Here is a 20949-nt window from a genome sequence, read left to right as displayed (position 1 = left end):
CAACTGATTAACAACTGACAAAATTCTAATCTAATTCTACTAAACTGCCTCTTCTTGGGAGAAGGCTAAAATGTCTGGCAATAGGAACTGAAGAAAAAGTTTCAATCTTAGTTCAGGAGTAAAGGCAATTGTGAAAAGAGATCACATAGATCTGCCTAGTCAATTTCTTATGATGATAGAGTACTTCACAAGTAATAATAATGATTCTTCAAGATCTTTCCAAAGATAAACAGAAGTTAAGGAAGAGAAACAGGTAGAATAAATGGTCTGCACAAATTCCCAAAGTAAACTGAAAACAGAGAGACCCTGAAATTCATGACAGGTTTATTAACATAAAACTGAGCTTTCGGGGCACCTGGGTAGCTCAGTCGGTTAAGCGTCCAACTCTTGGTTTCGGCTCATGTCATGATCTCATGGGGTTTGTGAGTTTGAGCCCGGCATCGGGCTCTGCACTAATAGTGCTCACTGAGACTGCTTAGGATTCTCTCTCCCTCCCCGCGCCCCCCCCCTCATGTTCTCTTTCTCTCCCTCTCTCTCTCTCAAAATAAATAAACTTAAAAAAATTTCTTAAAAAAAAACCCAAACCTTTAGCATTCAAATAAGATGGTGGAAAATAAGCATGAAACATTGTATCACAAAAAATCTTCCAGTCACCTAAGTTTTTAGCTATTCAGTATCTAACCAGTAACTCAAGCACACCTGTAGTTTAATGACATCAAAATATATTTTGCTCAAACTGATATTTTATAGTCGAGTCTTTTTTTCTTATTTTTAAAAAAAATTTTTAAGTTTATTTATTTTTGACAGAGACAGAGTACAAACATGAGCGGGGGAGGTGCAGAGAGAGAGAGGGAGACACAGAATCTGAAGTAGGCTCCAGGCTCCCTCCAAGCTGTCAACACAGAGCCTGACACGGGGCTCGAACTCAGGAACTGTGAGATCATGACCTAGGCCGAAGTTGGACGCTTAAGTGACTGAGCCACCCAGGCGTCCAGTCTTTTTTTTTTTTTTTAATGGTTATTTTTGAGAAAGAGAGTGCAAGCAGGGGAGGAGCAGAGAGAGAGAGGGAGACACAGAATCCAAAGCAGGCTCCAGGTTCCGCTTAACTGAGCCACCCAGGGGCCCTTAATCTTTTCTTTTTCTTTTTTTTAAAGTAAGCTCTATGGCCAACATGGGGCTTGAAATGATGACCCTGAGATCAAGAGCTGCATGCTCTACTGACTGAGCCAGCCAGGCACCCCTCAAACTGACATAAAAAAAAAAAAAAATTGCAGAAAGATTCTATGAAGCCTTCTAATCTCCATAAATGCCCTCATAAAAACACACCAATTAACGAACAAAATTAAAGCACTATGGACATTTAAAACAAAACCGGATATTATTTAGTTATCTCTAAGAACCCCAAAATATAAGTTGCTGGAGACAAACCAGTAACATCTATAAGACCCGTGTAGTTTCAGCTTCAGTAAAAGCAGAAGCAGGGGAAAACAACAGGGTATCTAATGGATCTAAGAGCAGAGGAAAACCTATAGAGCCAAAAGATATTCAATGGAAAGAAAGAACAGAGAGACAATTTGAGATCTGAAAGTGGAAGAGTTTTGTCTAATCCAAAAGCAGGTGAGTAGAAGAGGCCTACATAAAATCTAAGGAGATGGTGCAGTCTAGCTTCTATAAACTCTTGTAATTGGAAGGACAGGATAGGACTCCAAACTGAGGACAAGTGCTGTGAACTGAATCAAAACAATGCAGGACAAGTAAAATGAGACAAAGGAAGAAAAGGAGAAGGTAACAAAGCTAAGAAATCTTAGGAATCAAACTACCATATTTGTAAATACTATCAGAAAACAACAGAAAACGAAGTTCTTTGAAGATGAAAATACTACCCTTAACCACACCTCCTGAAGTTCAGAAAGACTAATTTCACACACAAAAAAACAACTGAGGTCAAATGCTATATAGCTACAGGAGGAAAAAGAAAATAATGAACTTATAACATCTTTACAAGGAAAGTAGGCCAGAAAAACATTTAAAAAAAATTTTTTTAACGTTTATTTTTGAGACAGAGACAAACAGAATATGAGCGGGGTACAGGCAGAGTGAGAGGGAGACACAGAATCCAAAGGAGGCTCCAGGCTGTGAGCTGTCAGCACAGAGCCCAACGTGGGGCTTGAACCCACGAGCTGTGAGATCATGACCTGAGCCAAAGTCAGAAACTCACCCAACTGAGCCACCCAGGCACCCCTAGAAAAACATTTTTAAAACTAGCCTAAAGTCCAAAGGACATAGAAGCCAACATGAAAGGGCTCAATGGCCAAAGATAAAAAACCTAGAGTAAGAAAGTAGATTATTACGATAGTGTTGGGTTGTAACTCAAAAACAAAGCAAATACCCATGAGTCCACAATGATGTGAATAATGATCAAATAAATAACTGCAGAGAAGTTATCTGTAAGATGTAAGACATCTTTTTTTTTTACAGAAGAATGCTTAGTTAATAAATGTAAGAAGGAATGAGAAAAATAGACAATCACTATTTCAATACCACAGTAATAATTGCTACAGCAAGATTCATGGATGGGGGATAAAATCAGTGCACTTTAAAAAGAAACAGGGTATATCAAAGCATCTCCCCAAAATATTTATTGGTCTTAATACATGTCCACAAATTCTTGGACAATTACTATGTAAGAACTCGGACTACTCTGCTGGAGAGACAATGTAAAGACACCTAAAACTACATGTAAACAAGAGGAGCCCAGCTAAGTCCAGCCTTCCAGCCATTTCTACCAGAGTGTCAGGCATGTAAACAGAGTCCTCTTAGAACCTCCAGACCAGCCCATCCACCAAACTTCATGGAACAGAATTATCATCTACAGAGCCCTGCTAGAATTTGTGACCTACAAAATTAAGAGATACAATAAAAGGATTTTTGTTTTAAGTCAGTAAGTTTTAGGGTAATTTGCTTCACAGATCACAAGAACAAACCACCAAATATTATGTGCATCTTGATAAAAGAGGATACCAGAATGACAAGAGGATCAAATCTGTATGTCCCCAAGTCTCTGGATCCCCTGGCAATTTGCAGGAAATACAGAGGAGACTAGAACGGACTCATAAGTATACAACTGGCAAAATCCACACTTAGGAAATTCAACAGGTCAAATGGCCCAAATTCTTCAACAGTTAAATAATCTATATATAAAGAGAACCTACAGGGGTGCCTGGGTGGCGCAGTCGGTTAAGCGTCCGACTTCAGCCAGGTCACGATCTCGCGGTCCGTGAGTTCGAGCCCCGCGTCAGGCTCTGGGCTGATGGCTCAGAGCCTGGAGCCTGTTTCCGATTCTGTGTCTCCCTCTCTCTCTGCCCCTCCCCCGTTCATGCTCTGTCTCTCTCTGTCCCCAAAAAAATAAACATTGAAAAAAAAAATTTAAAAAAGAGAACCTACAGATTAAAAGACACTCAAAACACATATTCTTAAAAACAGCAGCAAGGGGCTCCTGGGTGGCTAAGTTGATTAACCATTTGACTTCGGCTCTGGTCATGATCTCATGGTTCTTGAGTTCAAGCCCAGCATAGAGTTCTGTGCTAACAGCACAGAGCCTGCTTTGGATCCTCTGTCTCCCTCTCTGTGCTCCTCCCCAGCTCATGCATGCACACACACTCTCTCTCAAAAATAAATATTAAGGGGCACCTGGGTGGTTCAGTAGGTTAAGTGTCTGAGTTCAGTTCGGGTCATGATCTCATGGTCCGTGAGTTCGAGCCCCACGTCAGGCTCTGTGCTAACAGCTCAGATCCTGGAGCCTGCTTCAGATTCTGGGTCTCCCTCTCTTTCTGCTCCTTCCCAACTCATGCTCTATCTCTCTGTCTCTCAAAAATAAACGTTAAAAACTTAAAAAAAAAAAATTAAAACAACAACAGGGGTGCATGGGCAGCTCAGTCAGTTGATTGTTGGACTCTTGATTTCAGCTCAGGTCACCATCTCATGCTTCATGGGTTCGAGCCCCCCCATCAGGCTCCACGCTGACAATACAGAGCCTGCTTGTGATTCCCCGCACACTCGCTCATAAAAATAAATAAAAAATAAACTTAAAAAACAACAACAACACAGCAAGACTAAAAACTATAAAGAAATACAAAGAAAGAATTACTATCAAAGGACAGCGGTTACCTTTAGGGAGAAGGAAGCAGTTATGTCAAACAAAGCACAAGGAAAACTTCTGGAATGGCCAGTAGAGTTCTATTTCTTGACTTGGGTGGTAACTATATGGATACCCACATTCAGTAATTTACCAGGTTATACATTTGTCCCATGCTGTTTTCTGTATCTGTGTTTAAAAACCAAACTGGAGCGACAAAACAAACTAAAAACTTCAATGTAAAAGTTCATTACTGGGGTAAGCATCCGACTTCAGCTCAGCTCATGATCTCGAGGTTCATGAGTTCGAGCCCCACATTAGGTTCAGTGCTGACAGCTCAGGGCCTGGAACCTGCTTCAGATCCTGTGTCTCTCCCTCTCTCTGCCCCTCCCCCACTCATGCTCTGTCTCTCTCAAAAATAAACATTAAAAAAAAAATTACAAAAAAAGGAAAAGTTCATTAATTGTACAATGAATGCCACACTGTGCTTTAATCTGAATGGCAGAAACCAGTAAAACATCCAATCGTATCATTCTGGGTTATCTATATTTCTAACTTACATCTTTCTACCTCTTTAAAAGTAGAGATCTTGGGGAGCCTGGGTGGCACAGTTGGTTAGGCATCTGACTCTTGGTTTCAGCTCACGTCATGATCTCACAGTTCATGGGTTTGAGCCCCACATCAGGCTCCGTGGTGTTGGCGCAGAGCCTGCTAGAGATTCTCTCACTCCCTCTCTCTCTGCCCCTCTTCTACTCGTTCTCTCTCTCAAAATAAATAAAACAAACATAGAGATCTCAAAAGGAAGGGCAGAATCAAAAGTCAAAACAAAACAAAACACTACTTCCTTGTGGACTGTTAAACTTGGGGGTAGGAGTGCAAAGATTTATTTTTCAAGCATCTTTTTTAGACTTTTTTTAAAAGTAACCTCTACACCCAATATCTCACGAACCCAAGATCAAGAATAGCATGCTCTTCTGACTGAGCCAGCCACATGGCCCAAAAGTAACACATACTAAAAACAACCAATGGGACAAGAAGGGAAATTGAAAATATCCTAAAAGAAACTGGAAACACAACATACCAAAATTTTTTTTTTTATTAATTTTTTTTTTTAACGTTTATTTATTTTTGAGACAGAGAGAGACAGAGCATGAACAGGGGAGGGTCAGAGAGAGGGAGACACAGAATCTGAAACAGGCTCCAGGCTCCTAGCTGTCAGCACAGAGCCCGACGCGAGGCTCAAACTCACGGACCACAAGATCATGACCTGAGCCGAAGTCGGCCGCTCAACCGACTGAGCCACCCAGGCGCCCCTCAAAATTTTTGAGATGCAGCAACAACAGCCCCAAGAGGAAAATTTATAGTTACACACATTTATGTTAGAAAAGAAAAAATATCTCAGATCGACAACCTAACCTTATACCTTAAGGAACTAGAAAAAGAACATACTTAGCCCAAAGCTAGCAAAAAATAAATATTGGAAGAATAAAAGTTGGAGCAAAGATAAACAAAATAGAGAATAGAAAAACAAAGATTTGATTCTCTGAAAAGATCCAAAAAATGGACAAACCTTTATCTATGTTAACTAAGAAAAAAGAAATAAAATTAAAATGGGGACATTACCACCAATTTTACAGAAATTAAAAAAAGATTTTAAGAGGGGTGCCTGGGTGGCTCAGTAGCTTAACCGTCTGACTCCGGCTCAGGTCAAGATCTCAAGGTTCATGGGTGCAAGTCCCGCATCGGGTTCTATGATGACAGCTTGGAGCCTAGAGCCTGTTTCGGATTCTGTCTCTGTCTCCCCCATGCTCGCGTGCTCTCTCTCTCTCTCTCAAAAATAAACATTAAAAAAAAATTTTTTTTAAGATTTTAAGGGTTACTATGAACAACTATATACCAACAAACTGGATAGTCTAGATGAAATGGATAAACTGCCAGAAACATACAATGTACCAAGACTGAATCCAGAAGGAATAGAAAATCTAAATAGACTATATTACTATAATAAAAAGATTGAATCAGTCATCAAAAATCTTCCAATAAAAAAAAAAATCTTCCAATAAAGAAAAGCCCAGGGCCAGATGGCTTTACTGGTATATTCTACCAAACATTTAAGGAAAATCAACTTTTCTCAAACTCTTCCAAAATACTGAAGAGAAGAGGAAATACTTCCTAATTTATTCTATGAAGAGAGCACTACTCTGATACTAAAGCCAAAGATATTACAAGAAAACTAGACTGGGCACCTGGGCGGCTCAATCGCTTAAATGTCCAACTTTGGCTCATGACATGATCTCTATGGTTTGTGAGTTCGAGTCTCACGCTGGGCTGTCTGCTGTCAGCACAGAGCCCACTTCAGAAGCTCTATTCCTTTCTCTCTCTGCCCCTCTCCCACTTGCACAGTCTCTGTCTCTCAAAAATAAACATTAAAAAAACAACAACAACAAAAACTACAGACCAATATCCCTTACAAATATTCATGCAAAAAACCTCAGGAATATGCTAACAAACCAAATTCAACAGTACATTAAAGGATTATCCACCACGACCAAGTGGGATTTATTCAAGGAATGCAAGGTGGTTCAACATACAAAAATCAAAGAATGAAGGAGAAAAAGACATAAACATCTCAATTGATGCAGAAAAAGCATCTGTCAAAACTTAACACTCAACAAACTAGGAAAAGAAGGAAACTATCTCAACATAGAAAAGAACCATATATGAAAAACCCACAATGAACATCTTACTCAATGGTCACTGACAGCTTTTCAAAACTCTTAGACCAGAAACAAGACAAGGATCCCCACTTTTGCCACGTAAATTCAACACAGCATTGTGTTGGAAGTTCCAGCCAAAGCAATTAAGCAAGAAAAAGAAATAAAAGGTATTCAAATTAGGCAGGATGGGGTAAAATGATGGTTACTCACAGATGGCATGATCTTCTACGTAGAAAACCCTGAAGCTTCCTCAAAAACCTGTTAGAACTAATAAATGAAGTCAGCAAAGTTGGAAACTACAAAATCAACACCCCAAAATCAGTTTTTATACATTAACAATGAACAAGTTGAAAAGGAAATTAAGAAAATTGCATTTACAATAGCATTGAAAAGAACTGAATACTCAGGAATGGAGAAAGAAGGCAAAGAGACTTGTTTTGTACATTGAAAACTACAAAACACTGCTGAAAGAAATTAAAGACATCATCAATAAATGGAAAGACATCCTGTGTGCAAGGACTGGAAGACTTACTATTATTGTTAATACTATCCAAAGCCATCTACAGATTCAATGTAATCCCTATCAAAATCCCAATTATGTTTTTTAGCAGAAATGAAAAATCCATCAGAAAATCTACATGGAATCTCGAAGGACCCCCAGAGGGCCCAAACAGTCTTGAAAAAGAACAAAGTTGGAGGTCTCACATTTCTCAATTTCAAAAGTTATTATAAAACCAGAATACTCAAAACAGTATGGTCCTGGCATAAAGACACAGATAAACCAATGAAATAAACAAAGAGCCTAGAAATAACCCCCCACAAATATAGTCAAATTATCTTCGACAAGGGTGCCAAAACTGCACAGTGGGGAAAGGAGAATCTCTTCAACAAGCAGAGTTGGGAAAAGTAGACATCCATATGCAAAAGGAAGAAGGTGGACCCATGTACAAAATTAACTCAAAATACATTAAATTAAGACCTAAATATAAGACCTGAAAACTGTAACTCCCCAAAGAAAACATAAGGGGGAAAACTTCATGACAATTATTTTGATGAGGATTTCACGGATATAACACTAAAAGCAAAGGAAACAAAAGTAAAAATAGACAAAAGAGACTATATCACACTTTGAAGCTTGTGCATAGCAAAAGAAATAATCAACAAAGTGAAAAAGCAACCTATGGAATGGGAGAGACTATTTGCAAATCATGTATCTGATAAAGGGTTAATGTCAGGAATATATAAAGAACTTCTACAACTCCAAACAAATAAACCAAATAACCCAATTTTAAAATGGACTTGAGGGGCGCCTGGGTGGCGCAGTCGGTTAAGCGTCCGACTTCAGCCAGGTCACGATCTCGCGGTCCGTGAGTTCGAGCCCCGCGTCGGGCTCTGGGCTGATGGCTCAGAGCCTGGAGCCTGTTTCCGATTCTGTGTCTCCCTCTCTCTCTGCCCCTCCCCCGTTCATGCTCTGTCTCTCTCTGTCCCAAAAATAAATAAACGTTGAAAAAAAAAAATTAAAAAAATAAAATAAAATAAAATAAAATGGACTTGAAAAGGCATTTCTTTAAAGACAATATAAAAATGACCAGCAAACACATGAAAAGATGCTCAACATCACTAGTAATCAGGGAAATGTAAATCCAAACTACAATTAGATATCACTTCACACCTGTTAAATGGCCACTATCAAAAGAAAAAAAAAAAAAAACAGAAAATAAGTGTTGGTGAAGATGTGGAGATACTAGAACTCTTTGTGCACTGTTATAAAACAGTAAATGTAAATAAAACAGCACAGATGCTATGGAAAACAATATGGAGGTTACTCAAAAATTAAAAATGGAATTACTATATGATCCAACACTCCACTTCTGGATATATATCTTAGAAAGATATTTACACACCCATGTACCCTGCAGCATTGTTCACAATAGCCAAAAGTTGAAAACAACTCAAATGTTAATTGACAGATGAATGGATAAATAAAATGTGGTGTATACTTAGCAATGACATATTATTCAGTCTTAAAAAAATAAGGAAGTACCATTACATGCTAGAACATGAATAAACCTTGAGGACATTATGTTAAACAAGTCACAAAAAGGCAAATGCTGCATTATTCCACTTATATGAGGTATCTAAAGCAGTCAAAATTAGGGCCAGAAGGAGGGTGAGGTGGGGTATTTTTCAGTATGTCTAGAATTTCAGTCAGGCAGAATGGGAGTGGGGCTCAAGGGATCTATTACACAACAATGTATATGTGGTTGACAATATTATACCACATACCTGGAAACTGCTGGGAGGGTAAATTCATGTTATGTGTTTTTGGCCACAATTAAAAAAAGTATGGTATTGGGGGCACCTAGGTGGCTCAGTTGGTTGAGCATCTGACTCTTGGAGGTTGAGCATCTGACTCTTGGTTTCAGCTCAGGCGTGATCTCACGGTTTGTGGGTCTGAGCCCCGCACTGGGCTCTGCACTGACATTGTGGAGGCTGCTTGGGACACTCTCTCCCTCTCTCTGCCCCTCCCCTGCTTGCGTGCTCTCTCAAAATAAGCAAACATTAAAAAAAAAAAAAGTGTAGTACTGGCATATGACAGACACAAGACCAACAGAATAGAATAGAGAACCCAAAAATAAATCCTTGCATATCTGGTCAAATGATTTTCAACAAGGACAACAGGACCCTTATTTTACATCATATACAAAAACTAACCCCAAAAGGATCACAAACTAAATATTTTTATAAAACTATAAAACTCTTACAAGAAAACACAGGGGAAAAGCTTCATGAATATTGGATTTGGCAATGATTCTCAGATCAAAAGCACATACAGCAAAAGTAAAAGATAAACTGGACTATATCAAAATTTAAAATTTCTACTTATTATCAAAAGACAGGATAAATATGAAAAGGCCACACAAATGTGGGAGAAAATATATGCAAATGATAAATTTCATAAGACGTTCGTATCCAGAATATATAAAGAATCCCTACAACAAAAACCCTCAAACAACCCAATTAAAAAATAGGCAAAGGCCTGAATAGACACTTCTCCAAAAAGACACACAAATGACCAATAACCACATAAAAAAATGTTCAACATCACTATTCATTAGGGAAATGTAAATCAAAACCACAATGAGATACTTCATTCTCATTAGGATAGCTACTATCAAGAAAACAAAATGGTATTGGATGTGGAGAAACTGGCAAACTGTGCGTTGCTGGTGAGAATTTAAAATAGTACAGCCACTATGGAAAACAGCATGGCGGTTCCTCAAAAACTTAAAATTACCATATGATCCAGCAATTCTGCTTCTGAGTATATGCCCCAAACAATGGGAAGTAGGGACTCAGATATTAACACACCAATGTTCATAGTAGCATATTTCAATTTATTTTTTGAGACAGAAAGTGAGGGAGGGGCAGAGAGAGAGAGGGACAAATGATCCAAAGCGGGCTCTGCACTGACAGGCTGATTGCAGCAAGCCCGACGTGGGGCTCAAACTCACAAACCACGAGATCACGACCTGAGCCAAAGTCGGAGGGTCAACAGACTGAGCCACTCAGGCATCCCATAGCAGCATATTTCAAAATAGCCAACATTGAAAACTCAAATGCTAACTGACAGATGAACAGATGAACAAATGTGGCATATATATACAATGGATTATTATTCAGCCTTAAAAAGGAAGTACCATTAAAAGCTACAGACACAAAAGGACCAATATTGTAAGATTCCACTTATATGAAGTACCTAGAGTAGTCAAATTCATAGACAAAGTTAGAATTTTGATTGCCAGGCATTGAAAGGAGAAGATAATGAGAGTTACTGTTTTTTTCAGTACAGTTTCAGTTGAAGAAGATGAAAAGTTCTGGAGATGGATTGTGGTGATGGTAACACGTTGATGTGAATGTATTTAATGCCGCTGAATGTGTACTTTAGAAGTTAAAATGGTGCTAAGTGAAATTAGAGAAAGACAAATATCATATGACTTCACTCATATGAGGACTTTAAGATACAAAATAGATGAACATAAGGGAAGGGAAGTAAAAATAATATAAAAACAGGGAGGGAGACAAAACAGAAGAGACTCATAAATATGGAGAACAAACTGAGGGTTACGGGAGGTGTTGTGGGAGGGGGGATGGGCTAAATGGGTAAGGGGCACTAAGGAATCTACTCCTGAAATCACTGTTGCCCTATATGCTAACTTGGATGTAAATTTTAAAAATAAATTAAATTAAAAAAAACAACCTGTATGCACCATTAAAAAAAATGTGAGATGAGAACTCACTCAACTTGTGGAAATTATACAGAAATATAGAATGCAGTTTGTGTACAAAGGAAAAAATAAATAAATAGTTAAAATGGTAAATTTTGTTACCCACTGAAAGAAACAAACAAACAAACAAACAAACACAGTTTAGAATCTGCTCAATCTCTTCTTAAAGGGATTTGGCCCTACTATAAAGATCCACCAGAAGCAAAAGAACTCATGTCAAGTGGAAAACATCATTTATGATCTGTTAAACTTTTCATAAACAATATATCCACTATCAAATAAAAGCAAAACTAGTAATAACAACAAAAGAAAAAGAAACAGACAATAGAAAATAACATATCTAGATGGACTAAAACAACTAGGATGCCTTAAACGAAGTGGTAAAATTTAATATCACCAATAATGGAACAAACAGATTTTATGCTACTCCTGATGTGATTCACTGAAAACAATAAATTATCATCCATGTAGTATTCCTCCAAAAATTGTTTCACCTGAATGCAACCATGAGAAAATGATGACACAAATCCAAATAGCAGGGCACATTAAAACCAAAGACAAAATGAGCCTGGATTGGTTTTTTAATGCCATTATCATAAGACAAACAAAAATACCCCAAAGAACTAAAAAGACCAACTACAAGCAATGCATCTTCCTTGAATGAATCCTAGATTAGAAAAATAAACACTTTAGAACTACCCTACGACCCAGCAATTGCACTACTAGGCATTTATCCAAGGGATACAGGTGTGCTGTTTCGAAGGGACACATGTACCTCCATGTTTACAGCAGCACTATCAACAGTAGCCAAAGTATGGAAAGAGCCCAAATGTCCATCGATGGATGAATGGATAAAGATGTGGTGTATATATACAATGGAGTATTACTCGGCAATCAAAAAGGACAAAATCTTGCCATTTGCAACTATGTGGATGGAATTGGAGGGTATTATGCTAAGTGAAATTAGTCAGAGAAAGACAAAAATCATATGACTTGACTCATATGAGGACTTTAAGAGACAAAACAGATGAACATAAGGGAAGGGAAACAAAAATAATATAAAAACAGGGAGAGGGACAAAACAGAAGAGACTCATAAATATGGAGAACTGAGGGTTACTGGAGGAGTTGTGGGAAGGGGGATGGACTAAATGGGTAAGGGGAACTAAGGAATCTATTCCTAAAATCATTGTTGCAATATATGTTAACTAATCTGGATATAAACTTTAAAAAATAAAAAAATAAAATTAAAAAAAAGAAAGAAAAAGAAACACTTTAAAAGCAACTGGGAAATTTTAATATAGACTATGTATTAGATAATACCATTATATCAAAGTTAAATTTCTAGAGCGTAACAATGGTTTTAGTTTAGTTTAGAAAAATGACCTTGTTCTGACAAGATAAATGTCACTGTTTAGGGGAACGGCATTATAAGGTCTTCAATTTACTTATGAAAGATTAAAAAGATACATACACAGAAGGACAGAGAGAAGCAAATGGAGCACTGTCAAATTGAGGAAAAGGGTTTATCCGTGTTCACTGTACAATTCTTTCAAGTTATGAACTTGTCAAAATAAATAGTTTGGGGGGATGCCTGGGTGGCTCAGTCAGTTAAGTGTTTGAGTTCAACTCAGGTTATAATCTCATAGTTCACAAGTTTGAGTCCCACCCCGGGCTCTGTGCTCTCAGCTGACAGCTCAGAGCCTGGAGCCTGCTTCTGTGTCTTGCTCTCTCTCTACCCCTCCCCAGATCTCACTCTCTCTCTCTCTCTCTCAAAATTAAAAAACCATTTAAAAAATTAAAAATAAATCGTTTGAAAAAAATTAAGTAGCTAATTAATATACTCAAGGAATTAGAAGCCAAATTGGAAAATTTCCATTAAGAAATGAAATCTATAAAAAATAATCAAATAGGGGAGCCTAGGTGGCTCAGTCAGTTAAGCTTCCAACTTCGGCTCAGGTCATGATCTCACGGTTTATGAGTTTGAGCTCCAGGTAGGGCTCTGTGCTGATGGCTGAGAGCCTGGAGCTGCTTTGGATTCTGTGTCTCCCTCTCTCTCTGCCCCTCCCCTGCTCTCTCTCTCTCAAAAATAAATAAACATAAAAAAAAAAAAAAAGAAATTCTAAAACTGAAAAATACAGTAACCAAAACTAAAAACCAAATGGAAGGGTTAAAATAGCAATCAGAGAACTGAAGAAAAGATTACTATGCTAGAAATAGATCAAGAGAAAATAACGAGACGGAAGCACAAAGTCAAAAAAGATGAACAGTAAAAAATGGGAAGAATCCGAGTGACATGTGGGACACAGTGAAAAAGTTTAACATACATGTAATTGAAATCCTAGAAGGAAAAGAAAAAATGGGGCAGAAGTACTAAAGATAATGGCTAAGAAATTTCCAAAGTGACAGAGACACCAACCCACAGACTTAAGAAGCTCTATAAACCCTAATGACAGAAAAACCAGACCTATGCACATCTTAACACTCCTAAAAAGCCAAAGAGGAAAATCTAAAGGGCAGAAAAAAAGATGTATTACCTTTAAAAGAACAATTAGACTGATAACTGACTTATCAACATGAACAATGGGAACCAAGTATCTTCAAAGTACTGAAAGAAAATAACCACCCATCAGTTATTCTGTACCCAGCAAAAAACTCCAAAATGCAACAAAATTAAGATAAAAGGGGAGCCTGACTGACTCAGTTGGTAAAGCATGTGATTCTTGATCTCCAGGTTGTGAATTTAAGCCTGATGTTGGGCCTACTGCTTAATCGCTTATTTGCTTGCTTCCTTTCTTACTTAATAAATAACTAAAATAAATTAATTTTTTTAAAAAAATAAAGGAGAAGAAGACAGTTTATAACCAAAAGACCCAAAAAGAAGAAAATACTAAAGGGTGTTCTTCATGGAATAGGAAAATAATTCTGGATGTAAACATGGAAATAGAAGAAATGAAAAGTAAGGGGAAAGGTTAAGTAGGAGAGTAAATCTTTATGGACACTGACTATATAAAGCATATCATCTTGTGAGGTTTAAAACATATGAGGGGCGCCTGGGTGGCGCAGTCGGTTAAGCGTCCGACTTCAGCCAGGTCACGATCTCACGGTCCGTGAGTTCGAGCCCCGCGTCAGGCTCTGGGCTGATGGCTCAGAGCCTGGAGCCTGTTTCCGATTCTGTGTCTCCCTCTCTTTCTGCCCCTCCCCCGTTCATGCTCTGTCTCTCTCTGTCCCAAAAATAAATAAACGTTGAAAAAAAAAATTAAAAAAAAAAATAAATAAAACATATGAATACAAATACCGGAGAGGAGTTCTATACCCATGTAAGAAGTAGAAAGTCAGAGAGAACACTGCTTTTGCATTAACAATAAACGAAAGCAAATAAACTACAAAATAACTTTTCTTAAAATGCATCAGAAAGCTGAGATCCCAAGGCAACCAAGTAGACTGAAATCTAAAGACAGACCTCTCCAAGGAGACAGGAGGCAAGCACTGAATCATCTGTGGCAGAACATATGAGGAAAACACTCAGGGCACCAGATAACCAAGTAATAAAAATTCTGCTAAAATTATGAACAAATTGATGAATGCTGAGTGTGGGCTAATGTGAACATACGAAATCCCTAGGGCTCACAGGCACAAGGGTCACAACCACCTACAGGCTCCTCTGCACAGACCTCTCCCAGAAACTCAGAACAGACTGGGCAGTAGGGCAAAAGACCGGTGAGAACTCCTTTGGCAGGATGATCTTGGACAGGAACAGCCTTAGCCGCAGAAAAGGCACAAAAAGCTGACTAGACAGACCCTCCCCCTCCCCTACTGAATAAACCTCAGACTCCGTGGGGACAGCAAATCCTGTCACCCTCAGGGCACAGGCTAAGACCCATCCCTGATGCAGAACCGTGGAGGTCTCCTACGACTGAGGGAGGGGCAAAAAAATGTATCCTGCACAAGACCTGCCAGATGCAAGGCAGAGACAGACTTCCACAGGTGAGGCCAGGATCACTGAGACAACCCACCACTGAAAAGGGCAGCACTGCAACTGTCTAAGACTATGGTACGCTGGGGCAACAGAGAACATTCCCGTCCCCTGTTCCCCCACACAAATAAATACTGAACACATCACATTCAAACTCCTGAAACACAGAGATAAGGAAAAAACACTGGAGGCAGAAATCCATTTACATTGGCTCTGTAACAGCTCAACTGTAGAACTTTGTACTGTAATTACTTAGGCCACCGTTCATCTTTTCTAATAGGCTGTAAGCTCTTCAAAGGTAAAGAAAGACCTTAACTGTATCTACATCTCTCAGAGTCCTCTGGCCCTAAGAGGTACTTTAAATAAAGTATGTATTAAATTTTTAAATATAAAGTGAAATGACACAACACCATCATCTCCTAAGTCCTTAACACCTCTTTGTTTTCCCAAATGAAAAAGCCCATCCTTTTACTAGGTAGCTAGATACTTACTGGATTGGCAGTCAGCTCTAAGAACAGAATCCAAAATGTTTAGAAAGAAAGAGCAACAGAGAACAAGCAAATCAGTTCTTTACAGATAAAGAAAACAAAGACCCTGAGAGGATGAGATGTTTTTCATTCAGAATCTTCACTTGTAGAACTTCACTTGCCTTTCCCAGATGGAGCCTTGGTTTTGTTTTGTTTTAAACATATATTTTGTTTTAACAATGAAAAGAAGGTCAATAATTTCCTAGCTAAAATCTGAAGATTTAGAATTTTCAGAAAAACATCAGTGAAGAGAACCTTAAAATCTCCCTAAAATGGGAGTCTTCTGGAATAAGTGTACTTTAAAATATTACCAGTATTTCTGAAATAGGAAAAAAGAGAACAGTATTAAAGCAACTAAATCAAATATAAAACTTATATCTTTTCATGCTCATTATGTAATTATCTTGGGGTTTTTTTTTGTGTTTTAACTAAAATATAGATGGCAGCTATATGAATTTCCTAGGACACTTCTATGAGAAACTGGTCTTCAAAAAATTCCCAAATTGCTCTTTGTGCAAATACATCTGGTAGAACCAAAGCAAAAGAGCTGTCTTCTCATTTCAACCACTCTTATCGTCAAGCTGCTTCACCCACTGGTCAAATGTGCCTCTCTTTTCAACTATTTGTCTTTTGGAATAAGAATAAAATACAAGAGTGACCTCTAAAGAAACCTGGCAAACTTAAATATCATGGCTACTAAGTAAACTGTCAATGAAAAATTACCTGGGATGATACTGTCAGTACTATAGATTAAGGGGTCATAATTTATCACTTTCTTTTGAATTCTAGGAGTTTCAGCATTGTTGGCATCCCCAAACAAGTAATCTTGTTTTGGTCACTGAATCATAAAGAAAATGCATCTAAATCCTGATATCCTAGACACTATAGTGCACTGCTCGTTGTACTTCCCCTCTGCTAAGGCTGAAGAAGGAAGAGAAGGAAGGAAGGAAGGAAAGAAAAGGGATTCTTGACAAGGAGAGAATAAAGCACTTACACTTCATGGGACTTTCTAGCCACAGATGCCAGGTGCTACCCACTGAAATCCAGGCTTGGACTAAGCTCCACATTTCTGAAAGGACCATCTCAACCGAAGCCTGGGGCTCAGAGTCAGCAGGAGGAAGCTGCAGCTCCCACCAGCAGCACATTTCAAAGAGGCTGCAACAAGAGAACATTTTCCATTTAAGCATCTAATTCCAATCTTCCATTTCACATAGCAGTAGCAGAACAGGCCTGTGTATCAGTCTTTTCAAAGATATTTCCATGACTATGTGATGAATATGAATGAAGCAGGCTATGGCCCAGCAATCCTTTCACTAACATACTCTAAGTCTTTCATTACGCTTCACAGCAGATCCTAATAGTACTTGCCCTTTCCTTTCTTTAATGATGCTCTGTTGCTCCAAGACTCACTTCTATACCAACAGTTCTAAAACTGCCGAGAATCCACCTAAACCACTGAGCTGGCGGGCGGTCAACAATGCAAGCACACACCCAGATGGAAGCCTAAGGATTCCTTAGCTGCCAAGAATTAGAAGTGGATTAGAGCTGCTAGTTAATCCTACAAAAAAACTCCTCAAATTAAGCAGAATTACTTAAAATACTTCACTGAGGACAGAAGAGCCCTGGCAAATGGAAAATGAAATTCTGTAAATACAAATATTTCAGTGAAATTTGAAAAGTAACATAAAAGTGTCAGGTTGCTGTACTTTTTTAAGCATTTCAATTAGTGAATAATATATTTATTAAATAAAGACTTTTAAAGATTTACAGTATAGTGAGGGAGGGGGAGACTAAGAGTAGAGTGAAAAGAACAAAACAAAAACAAAAAAACCTATCAAAGAACACATTTTAGGCACATGTCCTATAGCAATGTGGCATAGAGCTAGAAAACCAGAATTTCCCAGATCAAGAAAAAAAAATCATTCTCATGAGACAGGTAAAAAAAAGAATAAGTCTAATTTACCTGAAACAGAGAAAATAACTTTTTAACTTGGTCAACTATCTTAAGTTTTTGTACCTAATCTTTTATGAGAATTTTACAAATTTAGGACAAACTGCTGGGTCTGTCACAAGATACCTTCTGATGGTTTTCTAAGACAGCAGGGAAAGAATATGGTTTGAAGGGGGTATTATGAAAAACACAAACTATGGGCTAAAAAGATTACTACCTAAAAATTATATTTTTCAAAATAACTTGTTTTGTAAGACGGCCTGAAATGTAAAACCCGTGATGAAATGAACTTAGCTAATACCTTCATCACAGCAGTGATGAGTACACAACCCCCAGCTCCAAAAGGAGTGTAAATGAAAAATAGTCATATAAAGCCCCTAGCAAGCTCCCAGACCCACAGAATACTCTTGTGTCCATAAATAACTTTTCTAGAAGCAAAAAGGCTCATTTAGAGACAAATTCAGCCAACTTACATTTTGACAGCCATCTCTGTAATGACTGAGTAAATAATTAAAAGAGAGATATTATTTCTCTTATGGGAGGGAAGAGATTCCAAGCTAAAAATAATTCTTTAAAAGATCATAAGCAAAAAACAACAAAAACAAACAAACAAAAACATAAGCTATTCAAATTCCGTAAGAAATACCCACTTTTAAGTCAGCTTTTAGACTAGCACCCATATGCACTGTTCCATCTTGATTTCAATGAAAGGAATCCGTAAGATCAAATGACAAGACTGCACCCTGTGGTCTCCTCCATTTCGGATGATATCCCCGTGTTTCTGGGACAAGCATTTTCAAACAATCCTCAGTCGTAATAAACTCTGCCAAATGAAACTTGGCTCAAATTTGTGCTACTGTGGCTGTCAGTCATGTATAATATGGTACTGAGAAATCTTGCCGAGATGTTTTCATGACAAGAGTAAAAAATCCCTATCCAACTTTAAAATCCTTAATAACCTATGTATGTGAAATTTAACCTCAAGGGTCCTGAAAAAAGATAAATCTGGATCCATAAAATCACCTTGGGTTGGGAGTGACCGAAGTATGCATTGGTAATCACCTTGCTGTGGGCCTTACTAATTATACCAGGCAGCCCTACATTAAAAGTAGAAAATGCCAAGCTTGAAACCATTTGAAGCAAAGCCGATGTCAGTACTTCCTGAAAGCCAAAAATAGAAAAAGTGTATTTCCTTTAATCGCTGGTCCCTATTGCTGCCCATCTGAACAAGTTTTATAACAACTCATCTAAACCAGAAGAATGAGAATATCATCAGACATATTAAGCATATGTTAACAACGTGCTTAAGATTCAACTTTTTCAAACTTACAGGAATATGAAATGTCTAGCTTAAAGTACTGTTTAAAAAAAATGCACTGGAGTGTTAAAAAAACTCTGAATCCTTATATAAAAAACATGTATATTTTCAGGTCTCATTCCAAGTATATTCTTCTGTTTGGGGGCTACTTAAATAGGATTATACTATGGCTGAGACAAAATACAAGGAAACAATGAACACAGAGGAAAAACTGAAAAGAAATGGGCTATGGGCTTGAGGAAAAAAAATAGGTAAAAAAACAATGTAAACTCCATTAACAGAAAATTTCTCACCAAAGGAAAATAATATATGTTTCATAATATTGTCATTTTAGAAACTCTACAAGAAAGGAAAATTAAGTCACTATTTTTAAGTGACTTTTCTCTTTTTTTATGTTTATTTATTTTTGAGAGAGAGAGCACGAGTGAGGGAGGGGCAGAAAGAGAAGGGAGACACAGAATCTGAAGCAGGCTCCAGGCTCTGACTTGTCAGCACAGAGCCTGACGAGGCGCGGGGCTCAAACCCACAAACCTCAAGATCATGACCTGAGCCGAAGTCCGACGCTTGACTGAGCCACCCAGGTGCCCCTAAGTCAGTATTTTTAAGGAGTTCTGCACGTCAAATACTACAAAATTATCCCCTTTAGCCACACTATGAATTTCCAATTAAAGACAAATAAAGCTTCTGAGACTTCACTTGTACAGCAGTAAAACACTCTGGTAGTATTTCAGTACCTGAGTGCAAGCTAGAAAAATACAGGAGTGATAATCTGGGCAATCTCAACTTCCTATGAATTAAATGCTTATAAATTCAACAGAGCTTAAAATTCTATAAAATCTGGAAAACAGTATGGCAGTTCCTCAAAAACAAACAAACAAACAAACAAACAAACTCACTCGCAATAGCCAAAAGGTGGAAGCAACCCAGTTTTCATGGATAGATAAGTGGATAAACAAAATGTGGTACATACGTTATTATACAGTCTTAAAAGAGGATGATACATTATTATACAAACTTAAAAGAGGATGAAATTCTGACACATGATACACCACGGATGAACCCTGAGGAGACTATGCTAAGTGAATAAGTCAGTCACAAAAGTTCAAATACTGTATGATTCCATTCATATGAAGTACCTAGAGTAGTGAAATTCAGAGACAGAAAGCAGGTTGCTAGAAGCTAGGGGTGGAGGGAGGGGAAAATTGGCAGTTAACTTTAATAACCAGAGTTTCAGTTTTACAAGAGGAAAAAGTCTAGAGATGGATGTTGGTGATGGATGCACAACATTAATATACTTAAACCCACTGAACTGTTCACTTTAAAATGGTTAAACGGTAGGGGCGCCTGGGTGGGTCAGTCGGTTGGGCGTCTGACTTCGGTTTAGGTCATGATCTCACAGCTTGTGAGTTCAAGCCGCGCATAGGGCTCTGGGCTGATGGCTCAGAGCCTGGAGCCTGCTTTGGATTCTGTGTCTCCCTCTCTCTCTCTCTCTGCTCCTCCCCCATTCATGCCCTGTCTCTCTCAAAAATAAATAAATGTCAAAAAAAATTTTTTTAATAAACAAATAAAATGGTTAAACAGTGGATCTTATGTTACGTATATTTCACTGCAATTTGAAAAAAGGAATGAAACTCTGACACAACCTACAACCAGAACAAACATTAAAGATATTATGTGAAGTGAAATAAACAAAACACAAAAAGTACAACAGTGTAAGATTCTACTTATATAAGGTACCTGAAATAGTCGAATTCATGGAAGACAAAAAGAATGGTGTTGCCAGGGGCTGGAGTTAAGAGGGAATGGAGAATTACAGTTTATAGATAGAGTTTTAGTCTAGGAAGATGAAAAGTTCTAGAGATGGGTGGTGGTAACAGCTGCACAACAGGAAAGTACTTAATGCCACCAAACTTTATACTTAAAAATGGTTATTTACGCTATGACTATTTTACAATAAAAAAAAATCTATACCATCTATTTTCCATTTCCCTTATAAACAGTGCAAACAACGTGAAAAAAAATGCTGAAGGAATATCT

The 20949-nt window shown here is 37.9% G+C and overlaps 1 protein-coding gene across 2 annotated transcripts in view; it reads right to left on the bottom strand.

The window, feature by feature from the left end:
* The window catches only part of TNPO3 (transportin 3), an 80251-nt gene that overhangs the window by 50857 nt on the left and 8445 nt on the right, over positions 1 to 20949 (bottom strand). Inside the window, exon 2 of one of the 2 annotated variants that reach the window (XM_040472005.1) lies at positions 16638 to 16798. The exons of the other annotated variant lie outside the window; for it this stretch is intronic. The gene's annotated coding sequence lies outside the window, so the exon portion shown is untranslated. The remainder of the gene's footprint in view (positions 1 to 16637; positions 16799 to 20949) is intronic. 2 annotated transcript variants of the gene reach the window in all.

Source organism: Herpailurus yagouaroundi, unplaced genomic scaffold (assembly GCF_014898765.1).
Source record: "Herpailurus yagouaroundi ecotype Mexico unplaced genomic scaffold, PumYag 100, whole genome shotgun sequence".
Taxonomy (NCBI): domain Eukaryota; kingdom Metazoa; phylum Chordata; class Mammalia; order Carnivora; family Felidae; genus Herpailurus; species Herpailurus yagouaroundi.
This window is presented reverse-complemented; position numbering and strand designations above follow the sequence as displayed.